The following is a 20,584-nucleotide window of genomic DNA, read 5'->3' on the forward strand; positions in this document are numbered from 1 at the left end:
ACCAGCCGGCAGACTCTCCACGACAGAGAATGACACACAACTGCACACGCAAACACACACACACACTGTCTGTCTGGTGCTTATAACCTGATGTTGATTTCTGTCAGTGGTTTCTGTCCCATCTCACCTGATTCAGTGCTTCATTGATTTTAATTCATGTTAATACCAGACCAGAATAATCACTTATGCAAACAAGCTCTAACAGTTTTTTGTAATCCAGAATGTTTCATTCATTAGCCCACCACTGCCCCAGGTATCATTCATCTTGGCCTCCTGCACCAGCAGTACCACGGCCAAGGTTACAGAGGGCCAGGTACTCTCATCAGTCAATCTATCCTCCCTCCCTGTCCAACAGACTCTGCAACTCTCTGAGACCGACTGCAAAGAGTTCTGAGACTTTGAAAAAGTGCTTCACTGGGCAAATTGGGACTGTCAGAGAGAGAGAGAGAGAGAGAGAGAGAGAGAGAGAGAGAGAGAGAGAGAGAGAGAGAGAGAGGGAGAGAGAGAGAGAGAGACCTCTGTCATCTGACCTCAAACTCAGATAATATAATCTTCTTTCACCCCTATATCCTACCACACTGTGTTGAAACCTGTGAGCATGTTGCATCTGGGGCTGCCTGTGGCTCTCAGTGATACTGTATGTTTATTTATACTAAGGACAGAGGTCATCGGCATGCATAATTCAATGTTTATTTCCTAATTCATTTTTGTCTAATACTTGCCTTTATTCCCCAGTGAGGCTGCTTGAGGTATGTTTAATGTCAGACCATGTCTACAGTTGAAAGGGGACAATGGGCCATTGAGATTTGGTTTAATGTGGTTTAGTAAAAATAACAAAGCACTTTTCTCTTGTCTTTCTTATTTGCATGTGTGCTCCTTGCGGGTGTGTGTGTGAGAGAGATGTGTGTGTGTGTCTGTGTGTGCTCCTTGAAGTTGTGTGTGTGTGTGTGTGTGTGTGTGTGTGTGTGTGTGTGTGTGTGTGTGTGCGCACCTTGAGGGGGCGAGTGGGTGTGTGTAGGTGTGTAGTACTATAACAGTGGTGGCTTGTGACACTATAAATGGGGAGGACGGGCTGGAACAGAATAAATGGAATGAAAGAGAAGATACCATTCCATTCACTCCATCCATCCATTACTATGAGCCATCCTATATGTTACACTCTCTCCTGCACACTGTGTGATGCATGTTCACTCTGCTCCTCAGCCTTTGATGATACTGCCTGGGCTGCTTTACCTTATGGCTGGTCTGTCAGAGTAGGAGAGGTTTCATGCCACCAGGGGCTCTCAGTGACTCTGATCCCAGCCGAGATGAGGGAATCTTGGGCATTGGAGATCTGAGGGACCCCCTGGATCTCCCATCATGGGGGTCCCACAGTGAAGTGGAAGTGGGGTGAGTGTTAAGCAGGGGGTTGGTCTAAGGGTTTGGACATTCGACTGCTTTTTCACCAAGGAATATTGGATATTGAATAGTCATTTAAATTAATGACGGACTCCAACATGAATTGCAGACATTATTTTCAACTGAAATCACTTGTCCACTTCTACACTTGAGTTTAAAGTTACCCGGGCCTCGTCGACCTTCCCTACAATGGGAGGCGTGACAATGGCGTGATTTTGGAGGTATAGCAACACGAGACTAAACTGTCCCCAACCCTGAAGGGCACTACAGCTATAACAGTACAACCGTTGTTGAAGTCTCCTATTTTCTTATTCTTACATCCTGGTCTTCACCGATCTGAGAGGATTGGGTGAAGGGCCGGCCCTGATTGGGTGTGTGATTGGGCACGGGCCGGCCCTGATTGGGCGTGTGATTGGGCGCAGGTTAAATAACAGTCCCAGAGCACAGCAGACAATAATCTCCTAACCTCCCTAGATCCCACAGTTTATAGACAAGGTGTTTACCTGTTTATTATCGCATGTTTGTATTGGCAGTGTAGACAGATACAGAGATGTGTGTGTGTGTGTGTGTGTGTGTGTGTGTGTGTGTGTGTGTGTGTGTGTGTGTGTATGTGTGTGTGTGTGTGTGTGTGTGTGCGTGCGTGTGCGCGTGCGCACGTGTGTTCTTGTGTATTCCTTCAAAGTGCCAGAGCATTGTTAAATAGAAAAAACACATTTGACGAAGATTCAAGCACACAATACGTTTTAAGGTGGTCTTGGATAAATGGGAACAGATTTTTATTTGCCAAAGTAACATTTTCATCAGGGTTTACATAAGGTTTAATTTCAACAAACTTTTCTGCAGTTGCTCCATACAGTACATTTTATAAATTCTTGAAGAATATAACTTAGAAATGCATCATGATCTTAGTTTAACTGTCGTACCCCATCAGAACACCAAATATAAGCTCGTTTTACTCCCATGTTTGTAAACAAAGTCAATATAAACAAAACTGTATAGCCTCAAAACATGGTTACAACTATCATTTTGATATCATGGATGATCAGTCCTTGCATCCATATCCCTGTCTATGAATTTGAGTGGTTATTTTTCTCCAGCCCTATCCCTCAGCTTTTTACTGAAACAGTGGCGGGGGGATGTACTGCAGGCCAACCAAGATGTACTGCAGTCTAACCAAGATGTAATGCAGGCCAACCAAGATGTACTGCAGGCCAACCAAGATGTACTGCAGTCTAACCAAGATGTAATGCAGGCCAACCAAGATGTACTGCAGGCCAACCAAGATGTACTGCAGGCCAACCAAGATGTACTGCAGTCTAACCAAGATGTACTGCAGGCCAACCAAGATGTACTGCAGTCTAACCAAGATGTAATGCAGGCCAACCAAGATGTACTGCAGGCCAACCAAGATGTACTGCAGTCTAACCAAGATGTAATGCAGGCCAACCAAGATGTACTGCAGGCCAACCAAGATGTACTGCAGGCCAACCAAGATGTACTGCAGTCTAACCAAGATGTACTGCAGGCCAACCAAGATGTACTGCAGGCCAACCAAGATGTACTGCAGGCCAACCAAGATGTACTGCAGGCCAACCAAGATGTACTGCAGACCAACCAAGATGTACTGCAGGCCAACCAAGATGTACTGCAGGCCAACCAAGATGTACTGCAGGCCAACCAAGATGTACTGCAGGCTAACCAAGATGTACTGCAGGCCAACCAAGATGTACTGCAGGCTAACCAAGATGTACTGCAGGCTAACCAAGATGTACTGCAGGCCAACCAAGATGTACTGCAGGCTAACCAAGATGTACTGCAGGCTAACCAAGATGTACTGCATAAAACCATGATCCTATAGTAGGTCATCGTTAACAGAAATAAAAGGTACAAGAAGAAAGTATACTCACCACGCCCCACTGGCTCAGACATTCGCATCTTGTCCTGCTGCTGCCTTCCCATTGTTTGTGAGCAACCCAGCAACCGGTAGTCCTCAGCTGTGATTGGTGCAGTCTGGTGGACTGCATCTCCTGCACTCTCCTATTGGGTGGAAGTGATGGAGTTTTCAATTCAATTAGTCATAAGTATCTATTTAATTTTTTAACAAGACAAATGTTTTTGTTTTTTTAGGGGGAGTTTCAATTATGAAGCGAGTGATTGGCTAATGAGACCATAAGGGAATACCAAACGAGGTTCACGGAGAAGGGACACCCTTAGAGTTTAATTTAACTCAGGCCAAAGAACCGGCTACTAATTGCACTTAAACAATTAGTTAATTCAAGTAATTAAAGTAGTAGAGGGTAAAAATGAAACATTTTTCATCCAATTATATGCATTATTTTCTAAGAGAGCTTTTGATTCAACTTTTAGAATTGTGTCTCTCTTACATTCAAGACGTCCAAACTGACTTTCTCTAAATGGCGGCTCCTCAGCTCCTGCAGTCGGAAGTGGTTTTCCTGGTATTTCTCCTCAGCAAGTCTCCTGTAGTGTTACATTATATTATAAACTGGCTGGTTCAAGCCCTGAATGCTGATTGGCTGACAGCCATGGTATATCAGATTGTATACCACGGGTATGACAAAACATTTATTTTTACTGCTCTAATTACGTTGGTAACCAGTTTATAATAGCAATAAGGTACTTCGGGTTTTGTGGTATATGGCCAATATACCATGGCTAATGGATGTATCCAGGCACTCCATGTTGTGTCCCGCTTAAGAACAGCCCTTAGTCGTGGTATGTTGGCCATATATACCCCCCCCCCCCCCTCCCGTGCCTTATATCATAATATATAGGTAACTGCCAAAATAATGGAAACACTTGAGCTCACGAGGGATACAAAGTATAATGAAAGCAGGTGCTTCCAAACAGGTATGGTTCCTGAGTTAAACATCCTTAGGATCATGTATAAAAAATGATTTTGTCTACCATGGCTATTCCCCCATAGGATGACAATGCCCCCATCCACAATGCCCCCATCCCCATCCGTGGTCACTAAATGATTTGATGAGCATGAAAAGGATGTAAGCCATATGCCATGGCCGTCTCAGTCACCAGATTTCAACCCAATTGAACATATTGAACCTGAGGCAGCGTTTTCAACCACCATCAACAAAACACCAAATGATGGAATTTCTGGTGGAAGAATGGTGTCGCATCCCTCCAAGAGTTCCAGATACTTGGAGAATCTATGCCAAGGTGCATTGAAGCGGTTCTGGCTCGTGGTGCCCAATGCCCTATTAAGACACTATGTTGGGGTTTCCTTTATCTTGGCAGTTACCTGTAGATGAATGATGCAACAGAGTATAAAAGTGAGATGGCAGTGGGTTATGTTGATCATTAAGACTAGGAGGTCATAACACTGTAGTTATCAACCAGAAACAACAGAGTGTGGGAAAGAGAGGGAAAGAGGGAGAGAGAGGAGGAAGGACATAGAGAGAAAGAGAAAATGAGAGAGAAAGAAACAAAACAGGTAGATGGAGACCCACAGAGAGAGAGAGAGACACACAGAGAGAGAGAGAGAGAGACAGAAAGAGAGACAAAAGAGAGAGAGAGAGAGAGAGAGATAAAGTGAGAGGCAGAGGGAGAGAGAGGGAGGGGAGAGAGGAGAGGAGGAGAGAGGTCATGGCTTGTATAATATATAAAAGTTGGAACTCCATAGAGCACATCAATAGCCCTGTTGCCTGGCCTGTTGTCCTTCCCATCCACCACCCCTCTGTCGCTCTCAGTACCGTTCCCTGTAGACACGTCTCCAACACAGTTCAGCCCAAGGAAACTAGGGCAGGGGAGAATGCATTTACACAAATCTCCCTTCATCTTTAAAGGGAACCCAGCCAAGCATCAGGACCAGAAGAATCCCAACAGGACCTCACGGGCTCTATACTGGTCATGGACCGAATGACTGTGGTGTGGGCTGTGTGTGTGTGTGTGTGTGTGTGTGTGTGTGTGTGTGTGTGTGTGTGTGTGTGTGTGTGTGTGTGTGTGTGTGTGTGTGTGTACATGTGCGTGCGTGTGTGTGTATGTGCGGGTGTCCTACCTAAGCCTCCTGGCCTTGTCGTCGGCAGCCTGCAGCTTCCTCAGCCTCATTCTCTCCCTGGGGGTCATTCTGTCTAGCTCTGACTTCTCCCTCAGTGTCTGAAGGTGCACCTTTCTCTGCCTGTTCTAGCGTTTACCTTTTGTAGGTCACTTCCTATGTGAATGTAAATACTTCTTTCAACATGTAATGTATGTAACAAGGTCATTTAGAGTGAGATGGGCAGTAATCAGACATAAACAATATACATATGAAAGAGACGATCTAATCAAGAGGATTATTAATTGGAGACCCTGATTCAGATATGTCTCCCACTGTCCTCTAACCATAACTTAAACCCTAACCATAAGCCTAAACCTAACCGAAAGCCTAACCCTCAACCTAGCTTCATGTCCACATCCCAGTTCAACCCTAGCCTCATATTTCCTCGATTTACCTCGACTAACCTGTACCCCTGCACATTGACTCGGTACTGGTACCCCCTGTATATAGCCTCGTTATTGTTATTTTATTGTGTTACTTTGTTCTTCTTCTTTAGTTAATTTTTTTATTTTTAGCAACACAAAAAAAATGCATTGTTGCTTGTAAGTAAGCATTTGATTTGATTTTAATCCTAACCCCAGCTTCATGTCCGCATACCAGCTCAACCCTAACCCGGGGTTCTCGAGTGGCGCAACGGTCTAAGGCACTGCATCTCAGTGCTAGAGGCATCACTACAGACCCTGGTTTGATTCCAGGCTGTATAACAACCGGCCGTGATTGGGAGTCCCATAGGGCGGCGCACAATTGGACCAGCGTCGTCCGGGTGAGGATTTGGCCAGGGTAGGCCGTCATTGTAAATAAGAATTTGTTCTTAACTGACTTGCCTAGTTAAATAAAGGTTCAATAAAAAAATAAAAACAACCCTAGCTTCATGTCCACATCCTGGTTCAACCCTAACCTTAGACCCAACCCTAAACCTAGCTTCATGTCCACATCCTGGTTCAACCCTAACCTTAGACCCAACCCTAAACCTAGCTTCATGTCCACATCCTGGTTCAACCCTAACCTTAGACCCAACCCTAAACCTAGCTTCATGTCCACATCCTGGTTCAACCCTAACCTTAGACCCAACCCTAAACCTAGCTTCATGTCCACATCCTGGTTCAACCCTAACCTTAGACCCAACCCTAAACCTAGCTTCATGTCCACATCCTGGTTCAACCCTAACCTTAGACCCAACCCTAAACCTAGCTTCATGTCCACATCCTGGTTCAACCCTAACCTTAGACCCAACCCTAAACCTAGCTCCATGTCCACATCCTGGTTCAACCCTAACCTTAGACCCAACCCTAAACCTAGCTTCATGTCCACATCCTGGTTCAACCCTAACCTTAGACCCAACCCTAAACCTAGCTCCATGTCCACATCCTGGTTCAACCCTAACCTTAGACCCAACCCTAAACCTAGCTCCATGTCCACATCCTGGTTCAACCCTAACCTTAGACGCAATGCTAAACCTAGCTCCATGTCCACATCCTGGTTCAACCCTAACCTTAGACCCAATGCTAAACCTAGCTTCATGTCCACATCCTGGTTCAACCCTAACCTTAGACCCAACCCTAAACCTAGCTTCATGTCCACATCCCAGTTCAACCATAACCTTAGACCCAATGCTAAACCTAGCTTCATGTCCACATCCTGGTTCAACCCTAACCTTAGACCCAATGCTAAACCTAGCTCCATGTCCACATCCTGGTTCAACCCTAACCTTAGACCCAGTGCTAAACCTAGCTCCATGTCCACATCCTGGTTCAACCCTAACCTTAGACCCAATGCTAAACCTAGCTCCATGTCCACATCCTGGTTCAACCCTAACCTTAGACCCAACCCTAAACCTAGCTTCATGTCCACATCCCAGTTCAACCATAACCTTAGACCCAATGCTAAACCTAGCTTCATGTCCACATCCTGGTTCAACCCTAACCTTAGACCCAACCCTAAACCGAGCTTCATGTCCACATCCCAGTTCAACCATAACCTTAGACCCAATGCTAAACCTAGCTTCATGTCCACATCCTGGTTCAACCCTAACCTTAGACCCAACCCTAAACCTAGCTTCATGTCCACATCCTGGTTCAACCACAACCCTGGCTTCAATCACAACTCTAACTATAAGGTGTGTAGAATTCCATTCAACAAGTCATCAGGGTCAGTATGTACAAAGTGGAATAACACGATCATGTCACTGACCAGTTAATAAGCATAACATCAGATCAGAGAATGTTATCATGCATAATCCCAAATTAATCACAATTTCTCACAACCATATCGCATTGTCCACATGCTACCAAGGCACCTTGGCAAGTCATTACAGATGCAGTCTATCAGGCAACAAATGACATGATCGTGTCAATCCTAAAGAGATGTGTGTGGCTATTGCTAAGACCTAGACCTAATCTGGTCTTTCTCTGCAGCATGTTACACCTGGCTACTCTGACATACAGGAGAGTGTGTGGCCAGCTAAGCTACTGATGACAGGCACCTTCCCTGATTGGTGCCAGTTTGAATCAGTGACGGTCTGGTTTGTTTAAGAGACAGCTGCTACTAACTGTGCTTCGATGTCTGAGTGAGTGAGAAAATGTGAGTGTGAGGAAGTGAGAGAGAGAGGGAGATTGAGAGAGAGAGAGGAGAGAGGACAGAGAGAGTGAGAGAGAGCGAGATAGAGAGAGGAAGTGAGAGAGAAAGAGAGAGGGAGATTGAGAGAGAGAGAGAGAGAGAGAGAGAGAGAGAGAGAGAGAGAGAGAGAGAGGACAGACAGAGAGTGTGAGAGAGGGGGGTTATGGAGAGGGACAAAGTATGGCAATATTAGTGTGTGTTTGGGTAAATGCTTAAAAATCCCTCTGTCCTGATGCAGCCACATTGCGCTAAACTGAGGAGCCAGTGTTCATTCTTCATGTCTGAGGATGATACTGGTGTGTAACTGCAGCCACGTAGCTCTAAACTGAGGAGCCAGTGTTCATTCTTCATGTCTGAGGATGATAGTGGTTTTAGTTATCCCTCTTCCTTCTTAATAACCCAAACCACAGACAAACCATACAGAATATAGAGCATGTCCTTACACAGCTTTCAATATCTATGCTGCGTCTCTTTCTCCCGCCGATGTCTTGTCTCTCAGCGTCAGACTACAGAACTTGTGTTTTAAGATCTGTAGAGAGTGAGTGAGACAGAGAAAAAGAAAGGGAGGGGGAAAGAGAGAGAGAAAAGAAAGAGCGAGATAAAGGTTAACTTTATCAATCTTATTGCTTTATTACTAACAGACTAGTGTATCCCTGTCTTACTTCACCATCGTTGATATGTTTACCTCGCTTGCTCTCTCTCTCTCTCTCTCTCTCTCTCTCTCTCTCTCTTTCCCTCTCTCTTCCTCTCGTTCCCTCTCACTTCCTGTCTTTCCCTCTCTTCCTTTCTTTCCCTCTGTCTTTCTCCCTCTTCCTCTCTTTCTCTTTAGAAACTCTGTGCTTTTGGCATAATAGAGGGTGGTGCCCTATCTCTATGTCCCTCATTCTCTCACTGAAATCTGTCAACAAGAGAAAAGAGGGACATGGAGGGTAAACCACTGGAGGGAGAGGGAGAGGGAGAGGGAGAGGGAGGGAGAATATTCACAGGACAATAGAAGAAACTTGCCATGGACAAATAACACCAGTCACACCACACCCTGAATACAAATAGAGGGAGAGATGGATGAGGAGGAGGAGGGGGAGAGATGGAGGAGGGAGAGGAGGAGGGAGAGGAGGAGAGATGGAGGAGGAGGAGGGGGAGAGATGGAGGTGGAGGTGGAGAGATGGAGTAGGGGGGAGAGATGGAGGAGGAGAGATAGAGGAGGAGAGATGGAGGAGGAGAGATGGAGGAAGCAGAGGGAGAGATGGAGGAGGAGAGATGGAGGAGGGAGAGATGGAGGAGATATGGAGGAGGGAGAGATGGAGGGAGAGATGGAGGAGATATGGAGGAGGGAGAGATGGAGGGAGAGATGGAGGAGATATGGAGGAGATATGGAGGAGGGAGAGATGGAGGAGGAGAGATGGAGGAGGGAGAGATGGAGGAGATATGGAGGAGGGAGAGATGGAGGAGGAGAGATGGAGGAGATATGGAGGAGGGAGAGATGGAGGAGGAGAGATGGAGGAGATATGGAGGAGGGAGAGATGGAGGAGATATGGAGGAGATATGAGGGAGGGAGAGATGGAGGAGGGAGAGATGGAGGAGGGAGAGATGGAGGAGATATGGAGGAGATATGGAGGAGGGAGAGATGGAGGAGGAGAGATGGAGGAAGCGGAGGGAGAGATGGAGGAGGAGAGATGGAGTAGGGAGAGATGGAGGAGATATGGAGGAGGGAGAGATGGAGGAGGGAGAGATGGACTAGCTAGAGGGAGAGATGGAGAAGATATGGAGGAGGAGGAGATGAAACAAGAGACATCAAAGAACCATTGTGTTTTATGTCAACACAGAACAGACAGGCAACACCAATTACTTATACATATACTTTACATGTACATTCAGCCATAGGTGCTAGAGAGAAATGCAATACATAAAATGCAGTGCTGACAGAAAGAAAGCTCAACAGAATACATCATGTCCAGTCAGGTTACCATACTGCACAAGGCAGAAACTAAACACAGACCAACAGATGTGTATCCATGTAATGTGTACATTTACGTACGGTGCCTTCGAAAAGTATTCAGATCCCTTGACATTTTCCACATTTTGTTACGTTACAGCCTTATTCGAAAATGGATTTAAAAAAAAACAACTTCAGCAATATACACACAATACTCCATAATAAAAAATAAAAAATAACAGAAATACATTATTTACATAAGTATTCAGACCCTTTGCTATGAGACTCTAAATTGAGCTCAGGTGCATCCTGTTTCCATTGATCATCCTTGAGATGTTTCTATAACTTGATTGGTGTCCGCATTGGTGAAATTCAATTGATCAGACATGATTTGGAAAGGCATAAACCTGTCTATATAAGGTTCCACAGTTGACAGTGCATGTCAGAGCAAAAACCAAGCCATGAGGTCGAAAGGAATTGTCCGTAGAGCTGCAAGACAGGATTGTGTCGAGGCACAGATCTGGGGAAGAGTACCAAAAAAATCTCTGCAGCATTGAAGGTCCCCAAGAACAGTCGGGGAAGAAGGGCCTTGGTCAGGGAGGTGACCAAGAACCCTATGGTCACTCTGACAGAGCTCTAGAGTTCCTCTGTGGAGATGGGAGAACCTTCCAGAAGGACAACCATTTCTGCAGCACTCCACCAATCAGGCCTTTATGGTAGAGTGGCCAAACGAAAGCCACACCTCAGTAAAAGGCACATGACAGCCCGCTTGGAGTTTGACAAAAGGCACCTAAAGACTCTCAGACCATGAGAAACAACATTCTCTGGTCTGATGAAACCAACTCTTTGACCTGAATGCCAAGTATCACGTCTGGAAGAAACCTGGCACCATCCCTACGGTGAAGCATGATGGTGGCAGCATCATGCAGTGGGGATGTTTTTCAGCGGCATGGACTGGGAGACTAGTCAAAATCGAGGCAGAGATGAAATTAGCAAAATACAGAGAGATCCTTGATGAAAACCTGTTCCAGAGCACTCAGGACCACAGACTGGGGAGAAGGTTCACCTCCCAACAGGACAACGACCCTAAGTACATAGCCAAGACAACGCAGGAGTGGCTTCGGGACAAGTCTCTGAATGTCCTTGAGTGGCCCAGCCAGAGCCCGGACTTGAACCCGATCAAACACCTCTGGAGAGACCTGAAAATAGCTATGCAGCAAGGTTCCCCATCCAACCTGACAGAACTTGAGAGGATCTGCAGAGAGGAATAAGAGAAACTCCCCAAATGCAGGTGTGCCAAGCTTGTAGTGTCATACCCAAGAAGACTCGAGGCTGTAATCACTGCCAAAGGTGCTTCAACAAAGTACTGAGTAAAGGGTCTGAATACTGATGTAAATGTGATTTTTCCGTTTTTTATTTTTTATAAATTAGCAAAAATTTCTAAAAACCTATTTTTTCTTTGTCATTATGGGGTATTGTGTGTAGATTGATGAGGGGGAAAAAATAAATAATGTAATCCATTTTAGAATAAGGCTGTAACCTAACAAAATGTGGAAAAAGTCAAGGAGTCTGAATACTTTCCGAAGCCACTGTATATGCTTGTCAGATACAGTACATTATTTGACATCTCACATGAGCTTAGCTGGCTTTACGTTTCAGTGAGCTTCATATTCCTGTCTGAGTGTGTGTGTGTGTGTGTGTGTGTGTGTGTGTGTGTGTGTGTGTGTGTGTGTCTTTCTAACCTGTCATGGTAGAAAAGGTTATGAACACAGAAAATGTGCTGTGGAAAAAAGTGAACTATGACAGGAAGTCAATTTAGCATTGAGTAAATCCAACCAGCCAGTAGGTTTGATTAGTCTGTGATTCTGGTACCATAGCTCCGCCCATTTGACCTTTGGAGCCACCCCAATAAATCAACCAATCAATCAGCTTTAGGAAGTATTTATATTGCTGTGATATGTGTTATGTTTCCAGGATATGGACCCTCTCCGGCCAGAATCTCCTCCCAAGTCCAAAACTCCCGACAGTCCAACTGTTGCTCCTTCCTCCGCTGCTTGGTCCGTGTTTGGTGGGAGATTCTGTCATGGTTGTCGTAGGGTTGAGACCAAGACGCAGCGGGAAAATGTACACTCATCTTCTTTTATTAAAGTGAAGAAGGAAAAACACCAAAAACGTATACAAACACAAAACGAACTTGACAGTCTTGTCAGGCACACATAGCTAAACAAGAACAATCTCCCACAAAATACTAACACAAACACATACCTATTTATAGGACCCTCAATCAGAGGCAACTAGAAAACACCTGCCTCCAATTGAGAGTCCAACCCCCAATTACCTAAACATAGAAATACAAATGACTAGACTAAACATAGAAATACATTAACATACAACAGTGCCCAAAACCCGGAATAATAAATCAAACACCCAACTACTAACACAACCAGCCCGAACCACATAAAACAAATACCCCCTGCCACGTCCTGACCAAACTACAATAACAAATAACCCCTTTTACTGGTCAGGACGTGACACACATCTGGTAATGGAACTGTACACATCTTATATTGAGGTGTAATAAAGCTCCCTTCTCCTGCAGGTTGTTTGGCATCAAAGGAAAGTGGCCATGAATAAACAGATTAGATGGGAGAATAATAATAGCCCGCCAGACATATGTGAATGAATATACTAGCTCCCGTTATTACTCTTGATGGATTAGAGAGATAACCAAACGATGGCAGGAAGAAGATGGAAGTTAGAGAGTTAAAGGTATTATTTGTCAATCATCCACCTCTTTGTCTTTAATATCACTCTCTCTTAATCTCTTGTTTTATTGCATCCTGCCACACAGTTCACCAGAACAACAATGCAAGTAATATAAATGGACAGAGTGATTCTACAATGAATATGAATGTATTCAGATACCATAATGGAGGATAAACAAACAATATCATCTACATTTCCCTGGAAGCCTCCATCTTATTTTCCATATCAAATGTTCCATTGTTTTTATATCAAGTAATAATTGTATTATTTGATGTAAAATAAGAAGAAGAGATTGGGAAGAGGAGTGGACATCCATGTATTACAGGGATTTCAAACATCTATCACCAGTCATTGTCTCATTGTGACCTAACAGAGTTGTGACTCTACTTGTTGCTCTAATCCTCGTACTCTTTCTACTGTGGTACAGTAGAGCGGTCGAGGCGTGAGGTGACCACTTCCTCTCTCATTAGTGTGGTCTATGGGAAGAGACGCTGAGCCTTGCGGAGTGAGGAGGAGTGGGAGGCAACAGACTACCCAGAGGGCTGTGTATCAGTGTCTGAGATCACCACCATCTCCTCAATTGGCTTCTTGTTCTCTTCCTCTCTGTCCGTCTCTCTTCCTCTCTGTCGGATAAAATAAGCCTATTTTCCACTCCCACTCTGGGATTAGTGGTAATTTCCTCTTGAAAACAGATGAATAGGGAAAGAAGGGAGGAAGGAAGGCCAGGGATGGAACGACGCTGCTGGCAGCTGGGAGGGATAGTGCAGAGTTGCCAGTGCTTTTGTCTCCATTCAGTACTATGTTCTACCGGCTGTACTTATTTTTCTCCAAGAAATCAGATTCTTCTTCATGAATAACTTCTCAAAAAGACTATTATTTGAAACCATGGAGCACTGGTGCTGAAGGAAGTCATGTACAGTTACCACTGTTGTATTCTTTTCAAAGAACTTTGAGTTCAGTAGATGCTTGCTTGCACTTCAGACTGCAGTGAAAAATGAGGGATCTATAGTCGCTCTTGGTATTAAAGGTGTTCTTTATGCTCTCCTGCTGATCAGACCAACGGCCGTATCGACTCCATTCATCATTATACATGAATCCATTTCTACCCCTCTTCTACACTTCATTACTCATCACATATTCCAGTCCATATCCAAAGTGCCTCTTAGCCATGCTCCTTTTGGACTGCTTTGAAGTGAGTAGCAAGTTCTCAGGAAATGCCAGCCAAATCTCACAATGAGAGTCTTCCTTGATACGTGACAGCATTACACAGCATTCTGAACTCAGCACCTGTAGCCTTAGCGGGAAGCAGAGAGACGGAGGAGGAAACTGGATGTCAACAACTCTCTTGAGGTTCGGAGGGGTATGAGAATCAAAAAAGAACTCATCTTCAAAACGCAGAGCTCTAAAGGTGTTTGCTTCATTAAAAGTTTTAAACATGACAAACATTCACATAATAAAACTTGTGGTGGCTGCCACAACACAAAACAAGCGTTACAAGTGTTAAGAAAGTTACTACACACATAAACAAACAGTGCAGCATCAAGATAAATGTCAATGTCCACTCATCGTTCAACCTATCTAACCTTACCTTTCTTTACATTTGAACTTTAACCTAACTTTGACCTTTCTGTCTTTGAGCCTCAGTGTGCTGCTCCACCTTCCTACCAGATATCAGACTTGGAGTCGTAACCGTGGTGGTTCAGTACTTCAGGGCTCATGTAGTAAGGCGTGCCCGTGAAGGTGGTGGCCAGGTCACATGACCCCATCAGCAGACAGGACACCCCAAAATCACCTGAACAGAGGAAGAGCAACACTTATAATAATAATAATAATATATTATATTTGTAGAGTGCAATTTGCATAAGGTAGGAAACAAAACAAAGAACAATAAACAGCAACAATACATTACCTAATAATGCTAAATCTAGACTAAGCAGAGGAATTTATCAAGCATTATGAGGTGATTATTTCCAAACTGGAACCTGTTCCTATTTCCTGTGCCCTCATTGATCCCATCTGAAAGGACCAGGGGGATGGGTGTGAGCACTATGCAGAAGGACAATAACAAGGCTGAAAGAAGTGTCTGCCATATTGCTTTCACCTATCCAGTCCTCTTTCGAGTGACAAGGATGAGTCATCATAGGAAGAGGAAAGAAAGACAGTTTTCTGTTTGGAATTGAACTATTAGCACATTAAAGTAGACCATTTTCTGTTTGGAATTGAACCATCCGCACATTTTCCGTTTGGAATTGAAACCATTAGCACATTAAAGTGCATGCCCTTATTATGTTCTATTGTCTTAATTTGTTAAAGTGAATTACATATTTGATCTAAATCTTGTAAGCAAACAACTGGCAGTGATTTACACAGTGGGCTACAGATGGTGTGCTGTGCATAAACTGTGTGCTGTGTATACACTGTGTGCTGTGTATAAACTGTGTGCTGTGTATAAACTGTGTGTAACTTCAACAGTTTTGTATTCATCCATTACCTTTGTAGATAATTGTATGCCGCAGACATATGGAGAGAGCCTTTGAATTTAACAGGCGTGACACAGCCTCCCTGCACTTTTAAGGACTAGCAAAGATTTCAAACAAACAAAAAAACTCCCATGGGCCCCTGCTGCATTGGAACTCACCAATTTTAACTATGTTCCTTTTCAGGAAGATATTTTTGGCTTTCAGATCTCTGTAGAGGATACGCCTGGGACGGAGGAGGCAGGACAAACAGACATCAGCCGACAGGCAGTAATAAACCTTGCACAATGCAATCATGATACTTTGAAGTCCAAAATATATCCTTGTTTAGATCCCTGTGGTTCTTAGACCTCCCCCTTATGTACTCTTCATTTTTGACCAAGGGAGTCTTGGACTTTAAAAGTATAAATACAGTATGAACCTGTTATGCATGTAGTGGAGTCCAAGCAGAAGCTGGATCAGCCAATCAGTGACCTGCGTCTCAGGCAAGCTCTGCCCTGCTTCTCTCACTTCCTCCAGATGACAGTCCGAGTCCCTGTCCTAGAGCATAGAATATTATAGCAACAGACTCAGATATTCATACAGATACCCACATCACAATAAATGCATGCAAGTGTACACAGGTGCATGCACGCACACACCCACCAACACACTATTGTTGATACACATTGTGGAAAACCTTTTGCAAAATACCCATTCCGATACGTCCATGAGTTCATTAATTTCCATTCTGGGGGAAATGTGCATCAACTCTAACTGTAAGAGCTAAGTGCATCAACACTAAGAGAGCTCTGAATCATCGTCTCGATTTTACACTCCAGACAGAACGGTCCTCTGTCAGCTGCCATTGTGACCATTTAACTGTCTGTGAGGATAAGCTGGAATGAGATCTGAGCTGGCTTCATTCTCTCTAATGGGACTTCCAGAGAGAACAGAACAGCACCAGTGAACTTCTTAATGGAACTGTAGGGGTGTGGGACGAGTAATGTCCTCACTGGTTCATTCTGAGAGGCACTGAGTAGGTTATGATGCTCTGCCAGTGTGCTTGTGTGTGTGTGTGTGTGTGTGCTTGTGTGTGTGTGTGTGTGTGTGTGTGTGTGTGTGTGTGTGTGTGTGTGTGTGTGTGTGTGTGTGTGTGCACATGCCTACGAGCATGACTGCATGCATCTGTGTGTATATGGGGGGTGATGGAACAACATAAGCTGTATCTGTGTCAGGTAGGACTGTCCCCGGCTAAAAATGCTTTAAGCAAACTGTTTAATGAAATACTTAAGACACAGAAATGACTAGAGGGAGTCCGACTGCAATTGATTTGATTATGCCTCCTGGATCAGACTTGCTGCGCTGTGTTAAAAACAAGTGTGACTAGCACCTGTTGTCTCTCTCCTCCCTGCTGCAGCGACCACCACAGAACATCAACAGTGTGTATCGTGCTGTCCGTGTTGCTGAAACATAATCACAGCCATTTCTGACTGAAAAGTTATGTTTCCTTAATTCCTAATTTGTTTAGGAAAAACATTCCCTATTACCTAAACCCTTGCTCTCTTTACGTGACACATGTATGCATCGCATGTACGTGACTAATAGGGCCTGACCTATAGCATATTATAATCACATCAATAAATTGGTTATAACAAACTCTGAACACCATAACGCATGACAGCAAAATGGATGCACAGGATGTGACAAACAAACTTGATACGGGGGAATGTTTACTGGTTGCTCAGGAGGTAAAAGGGGAGTTGTGGAAAATACTGGAGATAAAGAAAAAGAAGGTAAGGAACAAGCGCTTCATGCATATGTGTGCCAAACAGGTGCTGTTAGATTACAATAAAACATTTCTTACCATTTGGAACAATGTAAACAACATCAAATAAATTACAAGCATAATTTTAGTTTTAGTTTCCATTTTCGTTTTTTTCTTGTAAAGCCTTTATTACAGCAAAGACTAAAAACAGTCACATTTATTTGTGAACGCAATTTACGAAATGGGGCAGTTTAGGCCTATTTATTGCAGTAGCCTATATAAGTGTTGAAATATAGGCCTAAGGCCTCAGTAAGTTACAGTATTAAGACTAAACAGAATGCGCTCTTAGGCCTACAGCTCGATGGTGGTTATACAAGGCTGCTATACTAAGCCTACTAATGATAACGACATGACTTACTATTATAATGCTGATCATAATAATAGTAATAATTACAAGAAGGAGATCAAGGAAAAAGGAGGATTATTTTTAATAAATATCATTTTGGGGACAATTTGGAACAGAGTAAACAACATTAAATAAATGATAAATAATGCCAGAGAGGCTGGTCTAATGAAAAAAAGGGTAAAGCCTTTATTACAGCACAGCAAAGATTAAAAACAGAGGAATTTGTGGAATTCTTTATCCGACATGTGGTTGTGTGAGGCTTATTGCTCACAGAATCAGTAGGCTATTAATCAAACAGTCAAACAGACAACAGAAGCAGGATCTGTGTTATTTCTGTAGATATAAATGGAAGATTTACAAAGCCAGGCATATTTAACAGTAAAACTGTTGATTATAGACCTAATTAAGTTGGGGTTTCCTCTCTCCTCACTTTTCTTAGACAATTAAGGCTGTTTTCTCGTCTCCTAACTCCACTGCTGCCTCAGCCGCATTGTTCTCAACGCCAATATGCTGGTTAACTTTGCTATTATGCACATAGCAACATGGTCTAGGAAAAAAACGCAAATTCAACAGCACACTGATGTGTTTCAGAACCTGATGTGTTTCAGGACAGTAACCACTATCCAACGTGGAAGAAAGCGCATTTGTTATAAAATAATATCATTTTGATTTGTGTTGCACCTGTGACGTTTGTCGTTAAAGGTAGACCAAGGCGCAGCGTGAGTTGGGTTCATCATACTTAATTTTCAATGTGAACCAGCAAAAACAATAAACAATACAATGAACGAAAAGCTAGGCGTGCAAACACATGCAACACAAAGACAAGATCCCACAACTGACTGTGGGAAAAAGGGCTGCCTAAGTATGATTCCCAATCAGAGACAACGAATGACAGCTGCCTCTGATTGGAAACCATACTCGGCCAATCAAAGAAAAAGACAACATAGACATACAACACATAGAATGCCCACCCCATGTCACACCCTGACCTAACCAAACAGAGAATAATGGCTCTCTCAGGTCAGGGCGTGACAGCACCATGGTTCTTACATAATATAACCATACACAATTTCATCTGCAAATCTGTTAGACTGATGGACTGTGCCATTCCCACGGCCTCCACAATGGATCAGTCCACTCAGACAGGCGCCAATCAGACAGGTGTCTTGTACACCATCATTTTTTGAGAAAGACTGGAAGACAGGACCCCTACCTGCTGTAATCTACTGTAGTAGGAGAAAGACTGGAGGACAGGACCCCTACCTGCTGTAATCTAATGTAGTAGGAGAAAGACTGGAGGACAGGACCCCTACCTGCTGTAATCTAGTAGGAGAAAGACTGGAGAACAGGACCCGTACCTGCTGTAATCTACTGTAGTAGGAGAAAGACTGGAGGACAGGACCCCTACCTGCTGTAATCTACTGTAGTAGGAGAAAGACTGGAGGACAGGACCCCTACCTGCTGTAATCTAGTAGGAGAAAGACTGGAGAACAGGACCCGTACCTGCTGTAATCTAATGTAGTAGGAGAAAGACTGGAGGACAGGACCCCTACCTGCTGTAATCTAGTAGGAGAAAGACTGGAGGACAGGACCCCTACCTGCTGTAATCTATTAGGAGAAAGACTGGAGGACAGGACCCCTACCTGCTGTAATCTAGTAGGAGAAAGACTGGAGGACAGGACCCGTACCTGCTGTAATCTACTGTAGTAGGAGAAAGACTGGAGGACAGGACCCCTACCTGCTGTAATCTAGTAGGAGAAAGACTGGAGGACAGGACCCCTACCTGCTGTAATCTAGTAGGAGAAAGACTAGAAGACAGGACCCCTACCTGCTGTAATCTACTTTAGTAGGAGAAAGCCTGGAGTACAGTACCCCCCCCTGCTGTAATCTGGGGGGGGGGGGGGGGGGGTCCTCCACATGTACGAATCACATTTTTACTAATACTGTAGAACTTTGTTCTAGAGCTGTATCCGTACCCATTGGATGCACTGATCACAATATAGTGGCTATATCCAGGTAAACCAAAGTTCAAACAGCTGAGCCTAAAATAAAGTATAAGAGATCATACAAAATATTTTGCTGTGACTCCTTTGTGATTGATGTAAAAAATATTTGTTGGTCTGATGTGATTAATAAAGAGCATCCAGACACTGTACTTGATTAATTTCTTAAATTGCTTCTTTCAATTATTGATAAACATGCACCTGTTAAGAAACTGACTGTCACGACTTCCGCCGAGGTCGGGTCAGCGTCGCCGGTCTTCTAGCCATCATCAATCCACTTTTCATTTTCCATTTGTTTTGTCTTGTTTTCCTCACACCTGGTTCAATCCCCTCAATCACTTGTTGTGTATTTAACCCTCTGTTCCCCCCATGTCTTTGTGTGGGATTGTTTATTGTTTGATGTATGCGCACGTTAGACTGGTTGCGCTGGGTTATGTCAACCCGTATTGTATTTCGTGTTTGTTGTGCCGTGTGTTTTTGGTTCGCCTAAATAAAATGCTCCGTTTGCTACCCAATATCTGCTCTCCTGCGCCTGACTCCCGTACAGCCATTTACGCATACCTGACAGAATCCCACACCACCAAATGGAGTCAGCAGGAGCAGGTACCTATGGGAGCGGAGTCGAGGAGCACGTCCAGGAGCACACAGCGTTGATTCACCATCTCGGCGCAGCCATGGACTGCGTCATCCAGACGATGGACCGCTGGAAGAGACAGGGAGTTCCTCCAGCACCTCCACCAGCACAACAGGGGTTCCCACTACTCGTCCCTCCTGTACCCGGTCCCAGTGCGATGCGTCTCGCCCTTCCTGGGGAGTTTGATGGGACGGCGGCACGGTGCCAGGGTTTCCTGCTACAGCTGGACCTATACCTGGGCACCGTTTACCCGGCTCCCTTGGGGAGGGAGAGGGTGTCCGCCCTCGTCTCGTGCCTCTCAGGGAGAGCTCTGGAGTGGGCCAACGCCATGTGGGGAGAAGGAGATGTGGTGTTAGACGACTTCACGGAGTTCACCCGCCGCTTCTGGGCAGTCTTCGACCACCCGCCCGAGGGTAGAGCGGCGGGTGAACGTCTTTTCCACCTGAGGCAGGGGACGAGGAGCGCCCAGGAGTTCGCCCTGGAATTTCGAACCCTGGCCGCGGGAGCAGGTTGGAACAACAGGGCCCTTATC

General features: G+C 44.5%; 1 pseudogene; it reads right to left on the reverse strand.

Moving 5' to 3' along the window:
• LOC115165859 (serine/threonine-protein kinase Nek11-like) overlaps positions 1 to 20,584 on the reverse strand; it is an 80,763-nt pseudogene that overhangs the window by 36,080 nt on the left and 24,099 nt on the right.

This window comes from Salmo trutta, chromosome 3 (assembly GCF_901001165.1).
Source record: "Salmo trutta chromosome 3, fSalTru1.1, whole genome shotgun sequence".
In the NCBI taxonomy this organism is placed as follows: Eukaryota; Metazoa; Chordata; class Actinopteri; order Salmoniformes; family Salmonidae; genus Salmo; species Salmo trutta.